Below are 20,015 nucleotides of genomic sequence, written 5' to 3'. Positions count from 1 at the left end.
CCTCCAGCCAGCATCCGGTCAACAAAATGCGGGAAAATTTCATGTACAATCTTACGTAAATAATTTTACATTTTTAAATAGATTTCTTAAACTAGTTTAGGTATTACTTTATTATTCATTATAATTAGTCACGTCTGTAAATGAAATCAACTTTGACAAAATAAAATTCTTTATATCTACAAGCATAATGTTACCTCATTTATCTGCTTCTCATGTCGTGTCGTGCAAATCCTGATTGTATATATTTAATAATTGAATATATATTAATGGATATATTTTGTTTCTTGTAGTCCTGAATGCTTGCAGACCCTTACCAGCTCCTGCAGATGGACAAATTAACTGTGCAGATTCCACGATATTTTAGTGAGTATTCAGCGTTTAAATCAGAGACATGTTATTTATGTCTCTGACACAGGAGTTTCTTATCCAAGTTAATCTCTATCATTATATCTAGAGACAGAAAGAGTGAGACAAGAAACCCTGTGTCTCTGACAAATGTAAGCCTTAAACCTGATAAGTCAATATTACAACGATATTTTCTGAAAAAAAAATGTTTTATTCATTTGCAGAACTTGTCTCTGATACAGACATATACAGATATATTTCGGTTTTAATATTTAAACTTTTACAGTCGTTGTACAGCGCATTGCAACTCTGGATATCAATTTGATAATGGAGACACAACAATACAGAAAGATTGTGATCCTATGACTGGACAGTTTTTTGATGGCCCAACTTTTCCAAAGTGCATACGTAAGTAAAAACATCTTTTACTTAAATGCAACCATTGCCACTTGTTTATTCCCACACAATTTTCTCACTGATAAATTGTCTATGTAGGATTTTCCATACAGCCACTTAGGAATCATTTATCATACACATGTGGTTTTAAATGTAATTTTATGAACATTTAAAGCAATACCATTCAAATACAATCGTAATGAATTGTCAGCTTGTCATGTTAATAATTTTTATTACTACCATCCAGTACTTAACAATGATCTTAGAAATATGGCCAAATTTATGAAATATGCATGCTTATGCTTTTCTCTGAATATTTCTTTTTAAACAAATTGGGTTTTTTTCTGAAAACATCTGCTGGTGGTGGAGTTTCAAACCCTTTTGGTCCCGGTGGCAATTACTTTTAGCTTTCGAAATTTTAATTATGTCTACATCATAAACCTAATTCCAAATAATGTAAGAATAGGAAGTGTGTAAAGACACGACATGAGTCATGAGAATGAAGCCCACAAGCACAACATTCAATTACATACTCCAATGTTTACATTTATCGAGGTTTATCAAATATTTGGATCGGATCCTTTCACGTATGTCGTGATATTGTCCTTGAGATAAATTTATAATTTGGCGTAATCATTTTTTCTTGTTTGCTTTCACTTTTGGTCTTAAGGGTTTTAATTACTAGTATTTTTCAGTTATCACTATTAATCATTACAGTAATTGACAAAACGACGCAAACTACTAATTCCACTTCTGAGGTATATAAAGGTCCGTGTTTGCTTTCCTTACAATTTGTATTGATTCAATGAATTTTTATCTTCATTATTGTTCGTTATCTTCATATTTCACAGAAAACAAATTATGTTTATCTGAAACTTAATTTCAAATTATTACGTACTTGTTCAGAAAGGTTTAAATAATATTTTTGAAATACTGATAAAAACCTTTGCACTTATGATTAACAATATGTCGAAAACAATATTTTGAAACCAGATAAAAGTATCAAATACGCATTATTCATGTAACGGAAAATAATTTAGTTATTGCCTAGTCAAATCTGCATCCGAGATCTTCATAGTATGAGTCTCTGTATTCTCTAGGCACCATCCAGTCAACAAAAAGTGGGAAAGTTACAATTCTAAATAAATAATTTCACAAATCATTTCTGACAAATAAAACTCTTGACATCTACAGCCATAAAGTTACCTCCTTTATCTGCTTCTAGTGTTGTGCAAAACATAAATGTTGATCTTTAGGAATTATATTTTTTTTTTCATATATAGCTCTTGTTTTTGTAGCACAAGGGGCTTGCAAAGCAGATTCCAATGTTTAAAATGATCGATGTTTATTTAATAGTTGGATCGGATATTTCCATGTATAGCGTGATGCTGTCCTTGAGATAAATTTAAAATAAGGTGTAATCATTTTTTCTTTGTTTTCATTTTGTTCCTTAAGGGTCCGATAGTATTTTTGACTTTTACATTTAACATGTTACTGAAAATAATAAAATCATTGTCTAGCAAAATTTGAATCTTAGTAATTCATAATACGAGTCTCTGTATCCTTCAGGCAGCATCCGTTCAACAAAATGAGGGGAAAATTTCATGTACAATCTTACGTAAATAAGTTTATATTTTTAAATAGATTTCTTAAACTAGTTTAGGTATTACTTTATAATTCATTATAATTAGTCACGTCTGTAAAGGAAATCAACTTTGACAAAATAAAATTCTTTATATCTACAAGCATAATGTTACCTCATTTATCTGCTTCTCATGTCGTCTCGTGCATATCCTGATTGTTTATATTTAATAATTGAATATATATTAATGGATATATTTTGTTTCTTGTAGTCCTGAATGCTTGCAGACCCTTACCAGCTCCTGCAGATGGACAAATTAACTGTACAGATTCTACGATATTTTAGTGAGTATTCAGCGTTTAAATCAGAGACATGTTATTTATGTCTCTGACACAGGAGTTTCTTATCCAAGTTCATCTCTTTCATTATACGTAGAGACAGAAAGAGTGAGACAAGAAACCCTGTGTCTCTGAAATGTAAGCCTTAAACCTGATAAGTCAATATTACAACGATATTTTCTGAAAAAAAAATGTTTTATTCATTTGCAGAACTTGTCTCTGATACAAACATATACAGATATATTTCGGTTTTAATATTTAAACTTTTACAGTCGTTGTACAGCGCATTGCAACTCTGGATATCAATTTGATAATGGAGACACAACAATACAGAAAGAGTGTGATCCTATGACTGGACAGTTTTTTGATGGCCCAAATTTTCCAAAGTGCATACGTAAGTAAAAACATCTTTTACTTAAATGTAACCATTGCCACTTGTTTATTCCCATACAATTTTCTCACTTATTAATTGTCTATTGTCACAGAGTGGCTGGCGGCTTCCCAAATTACAATTCGCTTTTTTTTTTTATAAAATAGTTTTATTTACAAAATATACAAAACACACGCGTTTTCTGCGTGGCTTAATGGCTCAATGGCTGAATGGTTCAATGGCATAATGGCACAATGGCTTAATGGCTTTACAGCTTTATGGGATCTATAATATAAATTAAAGTTAGATACAGACATAATGTACTTAATATACTTTGCTCATACTTGTACATTTTCCTGTACATCCACTAAGGTGCATTTTACTGCTCTATACATAATTATACTTAGTTGCATTTTACTGCACTATACGAACTGCATTGTACATATACTTCATTACTTCAATTTACTTTACAGAACTTTTACGTCCACACATAGACTAAGTGTACTACTTGTAGACAATAACTTTACTTTAAGACGAATATTATATACCATACTTTGTACATACAACACAATGTCTACATTATACATATACTCATACACTTATACTTTTACTTATAATATATATACATTACATGAGCAAATACTACTTTGAATCTAACTTACGAATGAAAATATAGAACAAAATTCTGTGGCCATTTCAGGAATAAAAACCGTCAATAAACCATATTAACTAATAATGATAAATAAAATACACTTACCAAGAATAGGTGGACCTCTGGTCATTAAATATAAAACAATTATTTAAACATACAGGGAAAACTTGAGCTGTCTTACAACACGACTACTCTGGTCAATTGCTGATCTGATTTCAGAATAGCACGGGATTTAAATCGCGGGGTAAAACCTGCTGAACAAGCTTAAAAGTATGGAGAACATATTGGGCAATAAATATTAGTTATACAGTAATTTGATAAAATATATGAAAAAAATTACGGACATAAATTGTGACACACAATTCCCACACAATTTTCTCACTTATAAATTGTCTATGTAGGATTTTCCATACAGCCACTCAGGAATCATTTATCATACACATATGGTTTTAAATGTAATTTTATAAACATTTAAAGCAATACCATTCAAATCGATCGTAATGAATTGTCAGATTGTCATGTTCATAATTTTTATTACTACCATCCAGTACTTAGCAATGATCTCAAACTCAGCGACTCATCACCTGAACGCACACACAGGTAACTCAGAATGAATGTTAAAAGTATATTAAATATAACAAGAAATACTATAAAATATACTCACCGTGGTCTGTTTTCCGTACAGAAAAGTACAAAACGGTTATAGTAAACCTGCTGTAAGTTTTAGGCGCATGCTGGTGCAAATATTAATAAAATTTATCCTGTCCCATAACTCTATGCCTTGCACATTGGACAGCTCTGCCGGGAATGACCTATAAGCTATTGTTACTTGTCGGCCAAAATTTTGCACAAAATTTTGGGAGCTAATAAAGAGGTGTTTGAAGGGTAATACTTGCAAAAAATACACGGGGTACCCAAAGGGTTAAACTAGTCTAGTGATTGTTACACAACTCCCTCCTTAAAGAAAATTGTCGTACAATTTTCCCGGAACAATCACTTCGTGTAAGACAAAATTTTTAAAATTCTGAACTTATTTACAATAATCTATATACATACTTTGAATTGTCTTCTACTGTCGTCTACTGCCGAGTTAGATAGTCTGCTCCCACGTTCTGACTTCCTTTTATTGCCACAATTTTGAAACAATATGGCTGTAGCTGTGATGCCCAACGCATCGATCTTGAGTTTTCTGTTTTTGTCTTGTTCAGGTACATTAAAGGTTGATGGTCAGTTTCCAGCACAAAGTCTTTTCCATACAGATACTGATGAAATTTCTGGATTCCCCAGACCACTGCAAGGCATTCCTTTTCAATTTCGGCATACAATTTCTCCCTCTCATTTAAATTTCTACTGGCGTGTGTCACGGGGAATTTTTCATCACTTCCATCGGAAGTAAAACTGCGCCTATTCCTTCGTCTGCAGCGTCAGTACGTAGAATAAACGATTGCTGGATGTCAGGTAGCTTCAGAATAGGTCTAGAACATAACAACTGCTTCAGAGAATCGAAAACTTTTTGTTGACATTCCGTCCATCGAATTCTATTAGGCTTATCTTTCTTTGTAAGATCAGACAACTGTATACCCTAACAAAAAAAAATACTATAGTTAACAATAGTTTACTATAGTTAACTTTAGTTAACTATGAAATTTTCTACATTTATCATGCCATGAAGAAGATTATGCATCAATCTACTGAAAATCGCCCATTTGCATCTTTCTGAATTGGTACAAACCCGCTGGTGTAGAAAATGCAGTCAATGGTTTGCTATACTATTTGTACCTGCCAATATCCTTTGCTTAATTCAGTTTCAGAGACAAACCTCTTTCCTGTTAACTTGGAAAAATATGCTGCCTGTATTAGCCATTGGCTCTGCATCGAAGACTGTGATGCTGTTAAGTTTTCTAAAGTCAATGCAAATCAGATTTGTCCCGTCTTTTTTCCTTGCAATTACAACTGGTGCTGAGTACGGGGAAGAAGAATGTTCAATGACATCTACCAGTAGCATCTTTTCTATTTCTTCTCTAATGACATTTTCTGTGCTGAATGGGATAGGATATTGTTTCATTCTCACTGGCTCCGCCGACGTCAATTCTACCTTATGCTTCACCAAGTTTGTAGTTCCAGGTATGTCCGTAAAAACTTCATTAAATTGTTCACATAACGACTCGCAGTCTGTTGCTATCTGGCCTAAGGCGTTCTGCAAAATGAATGTCATTCACTGATTCAGTCTGACAACCTGATGGCAGCAAAATTGAATCCTGTGCTTCATTGTTGTTTTCATCACTGAATCTATGAGAGAAACTGCCTTTGCTGTTAAACTTTCGACTTTCGACTCATCTCTCTCTACATATTTTTTAAACAAATTTGCGTGATACGTTTTAGTCTTGCCTTCATGGTCAACCTTGTAGTCCATAGGTCCTATCATCCGTATGACATAATAAGATCCTTTCCACTGCATGAGAAGTTTATTAGATTTCATTGGTAGGAGGACTAACACTTTATCTCCTTCTTTCATTTGATGATTGCTTGTTTTCTTGTTGTAATATTTGGGCTGACGTTTCTTAGCATTTTCTAGATGTTCATGGGCGATCTTGCATGTTTCTTCAAGTCTTTCTCTAAGATCAAAAACATATTGATATGTAGTTTTGACTTCTCCATATATAATGTCTTTGGTTAATAACACCTTAAGAATCATCATTGGTCCTCGAACAGAATGTGCATACCAAGGATCAAATGGAGAAAACCCGAGACTCTCCTGCGGTACTTCACGATATGCGAATAGTAATGGATTTAGATATTTATCCCAGTCCTTGGGTCTTTCTGCACACATCCTTTACAACATCTGTTTTAGTGTTCCATTAAACTTTTCCACGAGTCTGTTGCACATTGGATGGTATGGGGTGGTCGTGATTCGCTTAAAGGACAAAAGTCGACTCACTTCTTTCATTACTTCGGACGTAAAATGAGTCCCTTGATCCGATAGCATCTCAGTAGGAACGCCCACTCTACTAAAGATGTCAACCAGTGCCTCTGCTACACGCTTAGTTTCTATTCCAGGAAGTGCGATCGCCTCTGAATATCGGGTTGCGTAGTCAACCACTGTTAAAATGTATCTATTACCCCTATCAGTAACTGGCTGGAGAGGTCCTATAATGTCAACTGCAACTCGTTGAAACAGCTCAGTAATAAGTGGCATTTGTCCTAGTGGTACTGCACGAACTTTACCTTTGGGAATGGTTCTTTTTTGACAAACATCACACGATTTACAGAATCTATCGGTATCTGCTTGGATCCCTGGCCGATAAAACTCTGCCATAATTCTGTCAATTGTTTTCTATACTCCTAGGTGTCCGGCCATTATCGATTCATTTGCCAGCTAATCACCATGTCTCGATACTGTTTGGTTATAATGAGCTGTCGAAACACTTTTCCAATCTAAATCATAGGCTTGCTGAACTCTGTGTACAATAGTTCTCTTATGTAGTACATTTTAGAAGAACCTCCATCACTGAATTGCTTCACTGTTCCCTTGTCCGCCATTTCCTTAAGTTTCCTTAATGTCTTATTGTCTCTTTGCTCCTTTTGTAATTCCTCTGGTGATACATCTTGTATGGCACTTAAGACTTTTAAAGGTTTGTATGTTGATTGTTTCTTTTTTAGCTGACCACAAGTTTCAACTGCTGATGTGCTTCCTGTTGAACGAATCCATGTCAAATTTTGTTCATGTGGTTTCCTAACTCCTTGAATATTTTCAAGCATAAGGTCATATGATTGGCAGTCAAAACACCAAGCGCCAACATTCCCTGTAAAGTATGGAGTATCCACTTCTACTGTTGCAACCTCGGCTTTTATAACACGTCCATCGGCCAATCTCGTAGTACAGTTACTAGTTTGTCACCCACACAACCTTTCATGATTGGCATAATGATTTCACTTATTGCTACTGAGTCACCAGCACAAGGTAATATTTCATTTCTACGTACAGCAGATGTGTCTTGACGTCCTCTACCACGTCTGGAGTATCTAATATTGGGTCCACGTAAACTGCTGAAAGTCCCACTTTTTGGATCATTGAACTGATATTGTTTTGGAACAGTCTCTTGTTTTTTGTAGCACTAGCTATCCTGTTAGAAGACAACTTCCGATGAACACAGTCATAGGATTTATGTCCTACTCTGCCACATATGAAACACTTTCCTCCTGAATTGGATTTCGTTTGAGCCACTCTGCCAATGGAATGCTATTGTTTATCAGTTTAGAGTTTCCTGTCGGTGCAGGTCTTTGTGTAATGGACGAAAATGTAATGTTTCTTGCCTCCACAAATTGATCCGCGTAACGTGCCATCTCCTGAATGCTTGGAGGAATTTTCTCTTTCAAGAATAAGGCTAAATCCTTTGAGCAGCACAATATAAATTGCTCCCGCAAGAATAAATCCTTAAGTCCTTCATAAGTTTTCGTTCTCTTTGAAAGCCCAATCCATCGTTCAAGATAACTGTCCAATCTCACCGAGAATTGCATAAAAGTTTCACTTCCGTCCGGCTTTGATTATCTAAACTTCTTGCGAAACCCATCTTCCGTTTAAGAAGAGCCTTTTCCAGTTCATCAAAGTCAATAGCAGATTCGGGAGGAAGTTTTGAAAACACATCCAAAGCTTTTCCTTTGAGAAGGGAACTAAGATGAGCTTCCCAGTTATCCCTCCGCCATTTCTGTGATGTCGCATAAATTTCAAAACGTTGAATGTAAGCGTCAATATTATCCTTCGAATCATCAAACGCAGGAAGTTTTGGTCCTTTTATTGGTTGGTGCATCTCTGTGCCGAGCAATGAGGAGTCCAGTACTTTGTGAGATTTTTCAGTTGCTAGTACTTGGAATTTATGATCTCGTTCCATTTCCACTATCTTGCGTTTGTGTTCGGAATCAGCAAAGAGTTCTTTTAGCTCTTCCATCTGTCGAATGTGTTCTCGTTCTTCACATTCTCTTTCTATGCATTCTTTTTCCATCTGAAGCTGAAATTCACGTTCCTCTCTTTCTTCTCTTTGTCGTTCTCGTTCATCACGAAATGTGGCTTGTTCCTCCTTCACAAAGTTTTGTAGAGCCTCTCCTTTTAATCCCATCTGAGTTCCAAGTTCTAGTAATTCTTGCATTTCCTTCAATGTACACATGATGGAATGACTATGCTGAACTACCTTACCAATTGAAGTCCAAAGGAATAATAGTCTCGCTACTTATCAAAGATCTTATTCAGCTTACCTTCACTTAACCTTGGAATAGCTACTCAACTCTACGCAACGCTAACTATAATAATGAAAAATATAAATCAAAATTAATCTTGGAAAAACCTTCACCATTGAAGAATTCTAGTTTGATTTAAAAAGAGAGTCTGTCACCCAACCGCTGCCTTCAAGTTTGTAACATGGATGAGCTAGGCTTCCATTTCAAATCAAAACTAAGAGTTGCTTCAAGGAAAACAAGAATTCATTAACACCCCCCCCCCCCCCAAAAAAAAAATAAACTAATAAATCACACAACCACACACACGCACACTCCTTTAAATGATTATAAAAAATTGTTGTTTACAATGAAGAGAAAAAAATGATCAAAAGATATTTAAAACTGTAACCAACACGTGTTCTCGATTATCGATCTCAAACATATCAAAATATTGCCAGTATTGTCCATATCAATATGAAAGTTCACTCAATTCAGTTCAACACTATCCTCCAAACCTCCGGGGCTGTAGTCCTAGACTGTGATTGGGGATCAGTGTACTAGTAATTCCCGCGCGTCTAATTCACGGACATCATTATCGACGTCTTCTTCATCAACATCATCATTGTCATCGACATCATCGTTGTCATCATCATCATCATCATTACATCATCACTGATGAGTGCCTGTCAAGGGGAATTTGTAGAATGAATGTTAAAAGTACATTAAACATGACTAGAAATACTACAAAATATACTCATCATGGTCTGTTTTTCGTGCAGAAAAGTACAAAACGGTTAAAGTAAACCTGCTGTAAGTTTTAGGCGCATGCTGGTGCAAATATTGACAAAATTTATCCTGTCGCATAGCTCTATGCCTTGCACATTGGACAGCTCTGCCGGGAATGACCTATAAGCTATTGTTACTTGTCGGTCAAAATTTTGCACAGAATTCTGGGAGCTAATAAAGAGGTGTTTGAAGGATAATACTTACAAAAAATACACGGGGTACCCAAAGGGTTAAACTAGTCTAGTGATTGTTGCAATATCTAAATTCTACCACAGCAATAAGATATATATCCGTATGTCAAATGTATCAACTGAATTGTATGTTCTCAATAAAGGAAGAAATTAAAAGAATTTAATGTATGTAAAGAAAAAAAAATAAATACCCAAACATGCACAGAAGAAACATTGATTAGATCAGAAAAAATATTACATTTAGTTTTCTAGTACGAGTCTTTTAAAATATCTTTAAGTAAGAATGTGTTTTTCTCTGTATATAACCAGAAGTTATAGCTAAAACAGCGTTAGGAAGGGGTAAAATCCTATGGGGGAAAATTTATGTGTAGTAGGGAAGTAGTCAGAGCAATATTTGTGTGTGTGTGGGGGGGGGGGGGGGGTATGTGAGGGTCTGTGTGCTTTACATATAATTCTATCTCTAAAATGTAAGATATGATGTTTCACATCCACAACTATATATTTGTATTCTGTTTTATACTGTAATTTTCAATACTCTCTTTCTCTCGCTCCCTCTCTGTCAGTTTGTCATGTTCAGAATTTGTATTTACTCCAATCAAGTACTCCGCAATAATCTTAGAAAAATGGCCAAATCTATGATATATACCTGCTCCCTTTTTTTCTAATTATTTATTTACAATCTTGTCATTTTTCTTTCTGAGCACAGCTGCTGGTGGTGGAGTTTCATCCCCTCTGGTTACCGGTGGTAATTAGTTTTTTTTTTTTTTTTTTTTTTTTTTTTTTTAATATGAATCTATCTCTAAGATGTAAGATAAAACGTTTCATATCGACAGCTCTATATTTGTATTCTGTTTATATACAAACATACCGTAATTTTCAATACCCTCTCGACGCCAAATCCTTTATCATTTTGATAATGGAGACAGAACAATAGAGAAAGATTGTGATCCTATGACTTGAATGTGTTTTTTCCAAAACGAATACGTAAGTTAAAACATCTTTTATAAAAAAAATTTGAAATAACCTTTGCCACTTGATTATTGCCACAATTTTTTTTTCATTAAAAATTCTCCATGTAGGATTTTCCATACAGCCACTTAGGAATCATTGTACAAACACATATGGTTTTAAATATAATTTCATGAACATTAAAAGCAAAATCTCTTTTTATACTCATACAAAGAGATAAAACTGATTAGATGATTAGGTATGACTTGGGTGCATTATTTTAACATCCCCAGTTCAATGTGGATTTTGAATTCCTAAGTTGTGAAATAAAATGTATGAAAGTATTTTGTTTACTCATTTCCCTAGCTTGAAACCAAAAATATTCGTACGCATACTGTTTTCAATCATGTCAAATATATCAACTGAATTTTAGTTCTCAATAAAGAAATGTACAGCGGTACAGATTTTGATGGATGTAAAGAGAAAACAAACATGCAGAGATGAAATATTAACTATATCAAAGCAAATATGACATTATCTTTTCTATAACGAGTCTTTTTTCATACCTTTAAGTGGGATTTTTTTTCTCGCTATATAACTAGTAGGTGTAGGTAGAACTGCGTAAGGACGCGCTATTAGTCTATGGGAAATTTTCATGTGTACATGTCGTACTGAGGAAGTCAGTGCAATATTTGTGTGTGTGTTTTTACATTTGATTCTATGACCAGTATTTTGGAGTTATCACTATTTATCATTACAATAATTGACAAAAGGACTCACACTTCATCCCATTTCTGACGTTTATAGAGGTCTATGTTTCCTTTCACTACAATTATATTGATTCAATGGACTTTTGAGCTTGATTATTGTTCGTTATCTTCATTTTGCACGGAAAAACAAATTATGAATATCTGAAACTTAATTTCAACTTATTATATACTTGTAGAGAAAGGTTGAAATAATATTTTTGATCTTCTGATGAACACCTTTGCACTTATGAATTACAATATGTCGAAAATAATATGTTGAAACCAGAAAAACAATCAAATACGCACTTAACATGTTATTGAAAATAAAATTAAAATAGTCATTGCCAAGACAAAGTATACGAGTAATCCCTAGAACGAGTCACAGTATCCTCCAGGCAGCATCCGATCAACAAAAAGCGGGAAAATTACAATCTTAAAGAAATAATTTTACAAATCAACTTTGACAAAATAAAATTCTTAATATACGGCCAGAATGTTACATCCTTCATCTGCTTATAAAGTCGTGTTGTGCAAACCCTAAATATTTATCTATAGTTATTATATATTTTAATACATCGTTCCTTTTTTGTAGCACAAGCTTCTTGCCAAGCTTTAGCGGCTCCTACAAATGGACAAATAAACTGTGGAGATTCCATGCCATTTTAGTGAGTATTGCAGCGTTTAATCAGAAACATGTTATTTACATGTCTCTGACACACAGGTTTCTCATCCATATTGATTTCTCTCTTTATATAGAGAGAGAGAGAGAGAGAGAGAGAGAGAGAGAGAGAGAGAGAGAGAGAAGAAGAAGCGATGTGTCTCTGACAAAAGTAAGCCTTTTACCTAATAAGTCAATATTACAACGGAATATTCTAAAAACAAATGTTTAATTCATTCGCAGAACCTGTATCTGATATAGATATTTTCGAAGGTAGACATATTTCTGTTTTTAATATTTAATTTTGTTTTAGTCGCTGTACAGCACAGTGCAACTCCGGGTATCAGTTTGAAAACGGAGACACAACAATACAAAAAGATTGTGATTCTATGACTGGACAGTTTTTTGATGGCCCAACTTTTCCAAAGTGCATACGTAAGTAGAAACATCATTTATAAACATGTATTCATTGCGACTTGATTATTCCGATACAATTTTTCTCACTTATAAATTGTCCATGTAGGATTTTCCATGGTGCCATGGGAGGAGTCATGGGTACATACACATTTGATTTTAAAATGTAATTTTATGAACATTTCAAGCAATACCATTCAAATACAATTTTAAAAAAATGTCAGTTTCCATTTTCTCTGTCGCCCCGAACGAAGTCGGGCGACATATTGCTATTGTACGCCTAAAAACATTGTCCGGGAATTTTCTCGCAGATGGCTTGGCTAATCTTCCTGAAACTTTCTGAAACTTTCCACAAAAGACGATCACTAATTTTATTTGTGCAGTGCAGACTTTCGGTTTCAAAATGGCAACCGTTGCTATGGAAACGTGCGAAAAGTGAGGAATTTTGTCCAGGAGTGTTCTCTCTGGTTCCTTGAACATTCATCACGAAACTTAATAGAAATGATGATCAGTAATTGTAGTTGTGCGATTCGCATTGAAAATTTTCAAATTGTCAATTGTTGCTATGGAAACAGAGGAAAAGTGAAAATTCTTTAATTTCGATTTCCTCAGTAACTGCTCAAGCAATCATTTTGAAACTTTAACGCATGATCCCTTGCATTGTGTCAAAGTGATTTCTATTTTTTTTTTAAATGAAATTGGCAGCACGCAGTTACCATAGAAACAAAACAGAAAAAGGGTACATGTATTATGCTCATATATGTTCTCAGAGGTGGCTTGGACAATCTTGATAAAACTTTATGTAAATTATAATTAGAAACTTTAGATACGCAGTCAACATTCATTTTTTTCTAAATTCCTACCGTTGCCATGGAAACGGCCGAAAAGTGAAATTTTTTTAATTTCTATTTTTTCAGTAAGTACGCAAGCAATTCATTTGGAAACTTTAAAGGTTTATTCCTTCTACGGGATCAAATTGTTTTCCGCAAAAAAATTGGAGCAGGACCATCGCTTCAGCCACCGGAACGAAGTCGTATTTTCGTTCACCTTAGTTTTGTACTCGAGCGTTCTCGCAGATGGCTTTCAAAATCTTCATGAAACTTTACAGAAATAAAAATCACCAACCCTAGTTGTGGATGGGATATTTTATATTTTCAAAGTTTGTCACTGATGACAGGCAAGGAACAAATTATTTAAGAAAAGTCGCGGTCACATGACCATTGTATGCTTTTAGAAGTTTCTTTTAATCAAAGTACTGAAGGGACTGATACGAGTTGGTTATCCAAGCTTAGCTAATGGGAATTGCTTAAGTAATGAAAAAATGAAATGTCTATTTAGAAACAGAAATTTAAATTTTCATTTGATTTCGCAATGTATTTTAAATTCTAATTAACAGATAATACTTTATGAAATTATAAGAAAACGATATTTTCTTTCTTTTTACAGTATAATTATACAAGTTATACATTTATTGAGCATTGCTACTTTATTTTAAGAAATGAAAAGAACTTGCACAACTATCATAAAATATATTAAAACCACAATTTTTATCATTCCTTATAGTGTATGCATCAAGTATGTTTTTGATAAGTGTCGTTTTTCTCTGATATTTTTTTTTCTTGAGTAATGCTTTATTTTCACATGCAGTTTTCAAATAAAATCCTGTTAACTAATAAAAGTAAAGTCAAAAAAGTCATTGCACATTTTACTACCCTTCCCCTCACACACACACACGCACGCACCCGCCTCACCAAGAATAACAACAGCATAAAATATTTCTTTTAACCCGAAATCAACCTCTGATCGACTTTAAATCTACTAAAGAACCAAAATTAATATTCATGAGAATGTGTTTGCCTTTGACTCAATTAGTTAATCGCCGAATTTCTGTGCTGATGAACAGAGATGTAAAAATTACTTTTTGTAAATCAAGTTTCCCTAATATATGAGTTTATATTAAGCTGCCGTGATGCTTTTTTTCTGTTTTGTGTGTGTAAATCATATTATTTACGATTACTTCATCTTAATATAAACCACTTGTTTAAGTTAAATTATTTCCGGTATCAGTATTGACTAAAACTAACGATATTATTCCTTCAATACAATTCAATTCTCCGGATATGTTAGTGTTAGTTACATGTATGAACATCTGTGTTCTGATGTATTTCATGTTCATCAATCAGAAAGAAAACAAAAAAGAGGTTTTTGAGGAAATCAAAATTATTATTAATAGAACAGAATAATACACTTTTAGACCATTTCTAATAAAGCCAGTTCGGGGCGACATGCGCTATTGCTTGCAATAGCAGACTTTCTAGTTTTATTTTGTATCTATTCCCATCCAGTACTTAGCAGTAGTCTTAGAAATATGGCCAAATCTATGACACATGCACGCTTCCTTTTTCTATTTTTTTTTAATTTACAGTCTTGTTTTTTTTTTCTTTCTGAGAACAGCTGCTGGTGGTGGAGTTTCAAGCACTTTGGTTACTGGCGGTAATTACCTGTAGTTTTCTTTTTTTTTAATATTAATTTTGTCCACGTGATGAAGCTTTTTTTGCAAATAATCTCAATATAAGAACTGTGTAGTGGATATTGAGGCCTCCATTGACTTCAAATTTAAATTATTAAGTGTAATGCTAAACATATGTCTCTTTTCTACTCTTCGAAAGAAAAAAAAATTATTAGACAATTCAAAGGGAATTGCGTGAATTATTATAACTTTCTCAGTTCAATGTGAGTTTTGAATGCTTAAGTTTTGATAAGCACAAATTTAGAGAGTTGTGATCAGAAATAAAATGTATGAAAGTATAGATGTTTACTCAGTTCCCACGCCTGAAACCAGTCTCTTTTGAATCATGTCAAATATATTAACTTAATTGTAAGTTCTCAAGAAAGAAAGACATAACATATAACAAATTTTAATATATGTAAAGGGAAAAAAATCAAATACCCAAACATGCACAGATGAAACATTGATTACATCAGAAGAAATATGACATTTATTTTTCTATTACGAGTTTTTTTAACACATCTTTATGTAAAATTGTTTTTTTCTCTATATATAACTAGTAGGTATAACTAAAATTGCGTTAGGAAGAGCTATAATCCAATGGGAGAAAATCAAGTATGGAAGGGGGATACTCAGTGTTATATTTTGGGTTTTTTTAACATATGATTCTATCTCTATGATGTAAGATAAGACGTTTCTTATCGACAGAGCCACTTAGGAATCATTGTACGTACACATATGATTTTAATTGTAATTTTATGAACATTTAAAGCAAAACCATTCGAATACAATCGTAATGAATTGTCAGTTTGTCATGTTCTGAATTTGTATTAGTACTATCCAGTACTTAGCAATAATCTTAGAAATATGGCCAAATTTATGACATGTGTATGCTTCCTTTTTTCTAATTTTTTTTTTAACAAGTTTTTTTTTTTCTTTCTGATAACAGCTGCTGGTGGCGGAGTTTCAAACCCTTTTGGTCCTGGTGGTAATTACCTTTAGTTTTTGAAATTTTAATTATGTCTACATCATAAACCTATTTCCAAATAATGTCAAGAAAGAAAGTGTGGTAAGCAAATTAAGGCCACTATTGACACTTAAATTTGAATTATTTTGTGTAATAATGGACATATGTCTCTTTTTATATTCATATAAAGAAATATAAATAATAAGATGATTTGGTATGACTTGGGTGCATTATTCTAACATTCCCAGTTCAATGTGGATTTTGAATTCTTAAGTTTTCATAAGCACAAATTAGGAGAGCTGTGAAATAAAATGTATGAAAGTATATATGTTTACCCAGTTCCCGAACTTGAAACAAAAATATTCGTATGCATACTGTTTTCAATCATGTCAAATGTATCAACTGAATTTCAGTTCTCAATAAACAAATATTAAGATTATAATGTACGTAAAGGGATAAAATCAAATACGCAAACATGCACAGATGAAACATTAACTATATCAAAAGAAATATGACATTAACTTTTCTATTATGAGTCTTTTATCATACCTTTAAGTAGCATTTTTTTTCTCTGTCTATAACTGGTAGGTGTAGGTAAAACTGCGTTAGAACGCACTATAATTCTATGGGAAAAATTCATGTGTACAAGTCGTACGGAGGTAGTCAGTGCAATATTTATGTGTGTGTTTTTACATCTGATTCTGTGACCAGTATTTTTGAGTTATCACTATAAATCATTACAGTAATTGACAAAATAACTCACACTACTGATCCCACTTCTGACGTATATAGAGGTCCGTGTTTGCTTTCCTTTCAATCTGTATTGATTCAATGGACTTTTGAGCTTGATTATTGTTCGTCATCTTCATATTTCGCAGACAAACAAATTATGTTTATCTGGAACATAATTTCAACTTTTTATATACTTTTAGAGAAAGGTTGAAATAATATTTGTGAACTTCTGATGAACATCTTTGCAGTTATTTGTCGAAAACAATATTTTGAAACCAGCAAAAACAATCAAATACGCATTATTCATCTAATTGAAAATAATATAGTCATTGCCTAGCCAAATTTGCATCCGAGAACTTCAGAGTACGAGTCTTTGTATCCTCAAGGCAACATCCATTCATCAAAAAAAATTACAAATGAACTTCGACAAAATAAATTCTCGACATCTACAGCCATAATGTTACCTCCTTTATCTGCTTCTGTCGTGTCGTGCAAATCCTATATGTTTATCTTTAGTAATTATATATTTTAATATATAGTTCTTATTTTTGTAGCACAGGGGGCTTGCAAACCTTTAGCAGCTCCTAGAGATGGGCAAATAAACTGTGGAGATTCCACGATATTTTAGTGAGTATTGCAGCGTTAAGTCAGAGACATGTTATTAATGTCTCTTAAATAGAGGATTCTTATCCACATTGATCTTTATCTTTATTCGAGTATGTAGAGAAAGAGAAAGGGAGATAAAAAGCCCTAAGAGTCTGAGAAAAGACAGTCTTTAACCTGATAAGTCAATACTTCAACAGAATATTGTGAAAAAAAATTATTAATTTGCAGAACCTGTTTCTTATATATACAGATTGTTTCAAAGGTACACACATGTGTTTAAAATTTAACATTTTGCAGTCGCTGTACAGCACATTGCAACTCTGGATATCAATTTGATAATGGAAACACAACAATACAAAAAGATTGTGATCCTATTACTGGAATGTTTTTTGATGGCCCAACTTTCCCAAAATGCATACGTAAGTAAAAACAAAACAACTTTTATTAAAATTTCAAATAACCGTTGCCACTTGATATTATTCCCGCACAATTTTTTTCACTTATAAATTGTCCCTGTAGGGTTTTCCATGGTGCCACTTAGGAATCATGGTACACACACATTTGGTTTTTATAGGTATTTTCATGAACATTTAAAGCAATACCATTCAAATACAATAGTAAAAAAGTTGTCAGTATAACATATTGATATTTGCAGCAGTTTCGAAATGGAATAAGTATAAAATGTCATTCTACGTGACGCCAAAATACATAAAATTTTATATGTATATACGTGTAGTTTGTTTTAACATAACTTAGGGCATAGACTTGTAAAAATTATGAAATTGTGGATATGTTGACCTATGAATTAAACAAAAATGGCAATTGCTAGTAAACATAAACTCAGTCTTTGCATGCTCATTGGCAAGTATCTGAAATTGATTCTGTTTTGTTCTAAATTTCAGCAAAGTGTAGCCCAGCCTGCCAGAATGGGCTCACTTGTGTGAAACCTAACATCTGTTTATGCGGGACTTTGCAACACGGTTAAAGTGACCTCAAGCATGTTGTCTCAAAATTGAATCTTACATACATTTCAATTTACCCTCTTGCAAATAAAATGCCACAATTGTAGATCTAATGTTTTTTTTCTCTCTTAATTATCTTGGTGTTAGTTTACTTATATATAGCATGGCCAGAGAAGTTACTTTAGTTGATGTTAACTGTAAACCAACAATTATTCGCGTCATCTTTTATTTGGAATTTGTCAGTTTGAAATCAATCCGCCACGATTAATTTTCGTGACTAAGGAATTATTATATTTAAAGAAATATACGAATAAATAGTTCGCGGCGACTAATATTTGCGAGTTAAAGTAGGTCGCGAAACTCGCGGATATTTCTTGCATGCGAATAAAAGTTGGTTTACAGTAACTTACATGTATTTCCCCCCCTGGGGACGCGCTTAATCTTGTAAAGCATTGTTTAATATATGATGCTGGATAATGACAACAATGGTTGTTGAGCGTGGTTGAAGGAAAATTAGTGATTCCTAGTGCTAGAAACAGTGTAAGCAAGTGTATGTCTATGTCATTTAATTACTGATTATTCACAGTTTAGTTAATGCGAAAAACAGTGATCTTAATGAACTGAGAAAATGTCAACAAAAACCATCCCCCCTTCTTACAATCCTAAAATTGAAAGTTAATAACTCCTTAAGCAAAGACTCCTAGCATGGAATGAAGTCACACAGATAAAAAGAAACAAGGTGTTCCTAAAGCTTTTTCTCCTCCTGAAAATGATGAGTCTCAGATAGTCTCAGATACAAGAAAAAGTGTTTGATCGGCTGAACTTGGATAGTCTAGAAATAGAGACAGGTGTAAAAACATTGAGTTTTTGGACAAACAATTAGCCAATGATGATGACAGATATCTTAGAGAAATTTGAAGAATATAAAAGGTCTGAAGGACAGTTCAATAATGAATACATAATCATTTTTTATGCCAAATAGGGAAAACTTTAGAAGAAAGAAGAAAAATTTGAATTTACCCCCAGAGATTTATTGACTATACGTTGTTTTACGTCCCATTCGAGAAATTTTCACTCAAATAGAGACGTCATCAGGTATCGGTGAAGGTCTTCATAGACCTATACGCGGCACTCAGGGTCATTGGACAGTGAGGGTTCTTTATCGTGCCCACACCTATCGCTACACAGGACCTCGTTTTTCTAAGGTCTCATCTGAAAGACCCGTGACTTTCACTTCTAGTGTCAGGCGCTTGGCGAAGGAACAGTCACTTCCTATGGTCCCGTCGTAAGTTTGACGTGGCGCGGCGATCAAACACCTCTGTCAAAAATTGCTCGATCGTACCGAAAATAAAACATGACCTAGATATTTTTGTGATAAATCTGTATACCAAATTTCATTTTAGTATGTGCAACGTCTGCGAAGAAAGTGAACGGACACTGTTGCTGGACCGACAGACAGACCGACAGACGGACAGAAGCAGAGCAATATGTCCTCCATTTTCGAAGGGGGGCTTAAATACTAGTATAAATACTTGCTGCAAACCTTCAACTATATGTGAATTTCACGATAATGTTTACATTTGCAAATGCGTTCCTTTA

This window comes from Saccostrea echinata, unplaced genomic scaffold, assembly GCF_033153115.1.
Source record: "Saccostrea echinata isolate AGI-Se365-2 ecotype Australia unplaced genomic scaffold, CSIRO_AGI_Sech_v1 ptg000027l, whole genome shotgun sequence".
NCBI lineage: Eukaryota > Metazoa > Mollusca > Bivalvia > Ostreida > Ostreidae > Saccostrea > Saccostrea echinata.
This window is presented reverse-complemented; position numbering follows the sequence as displayed.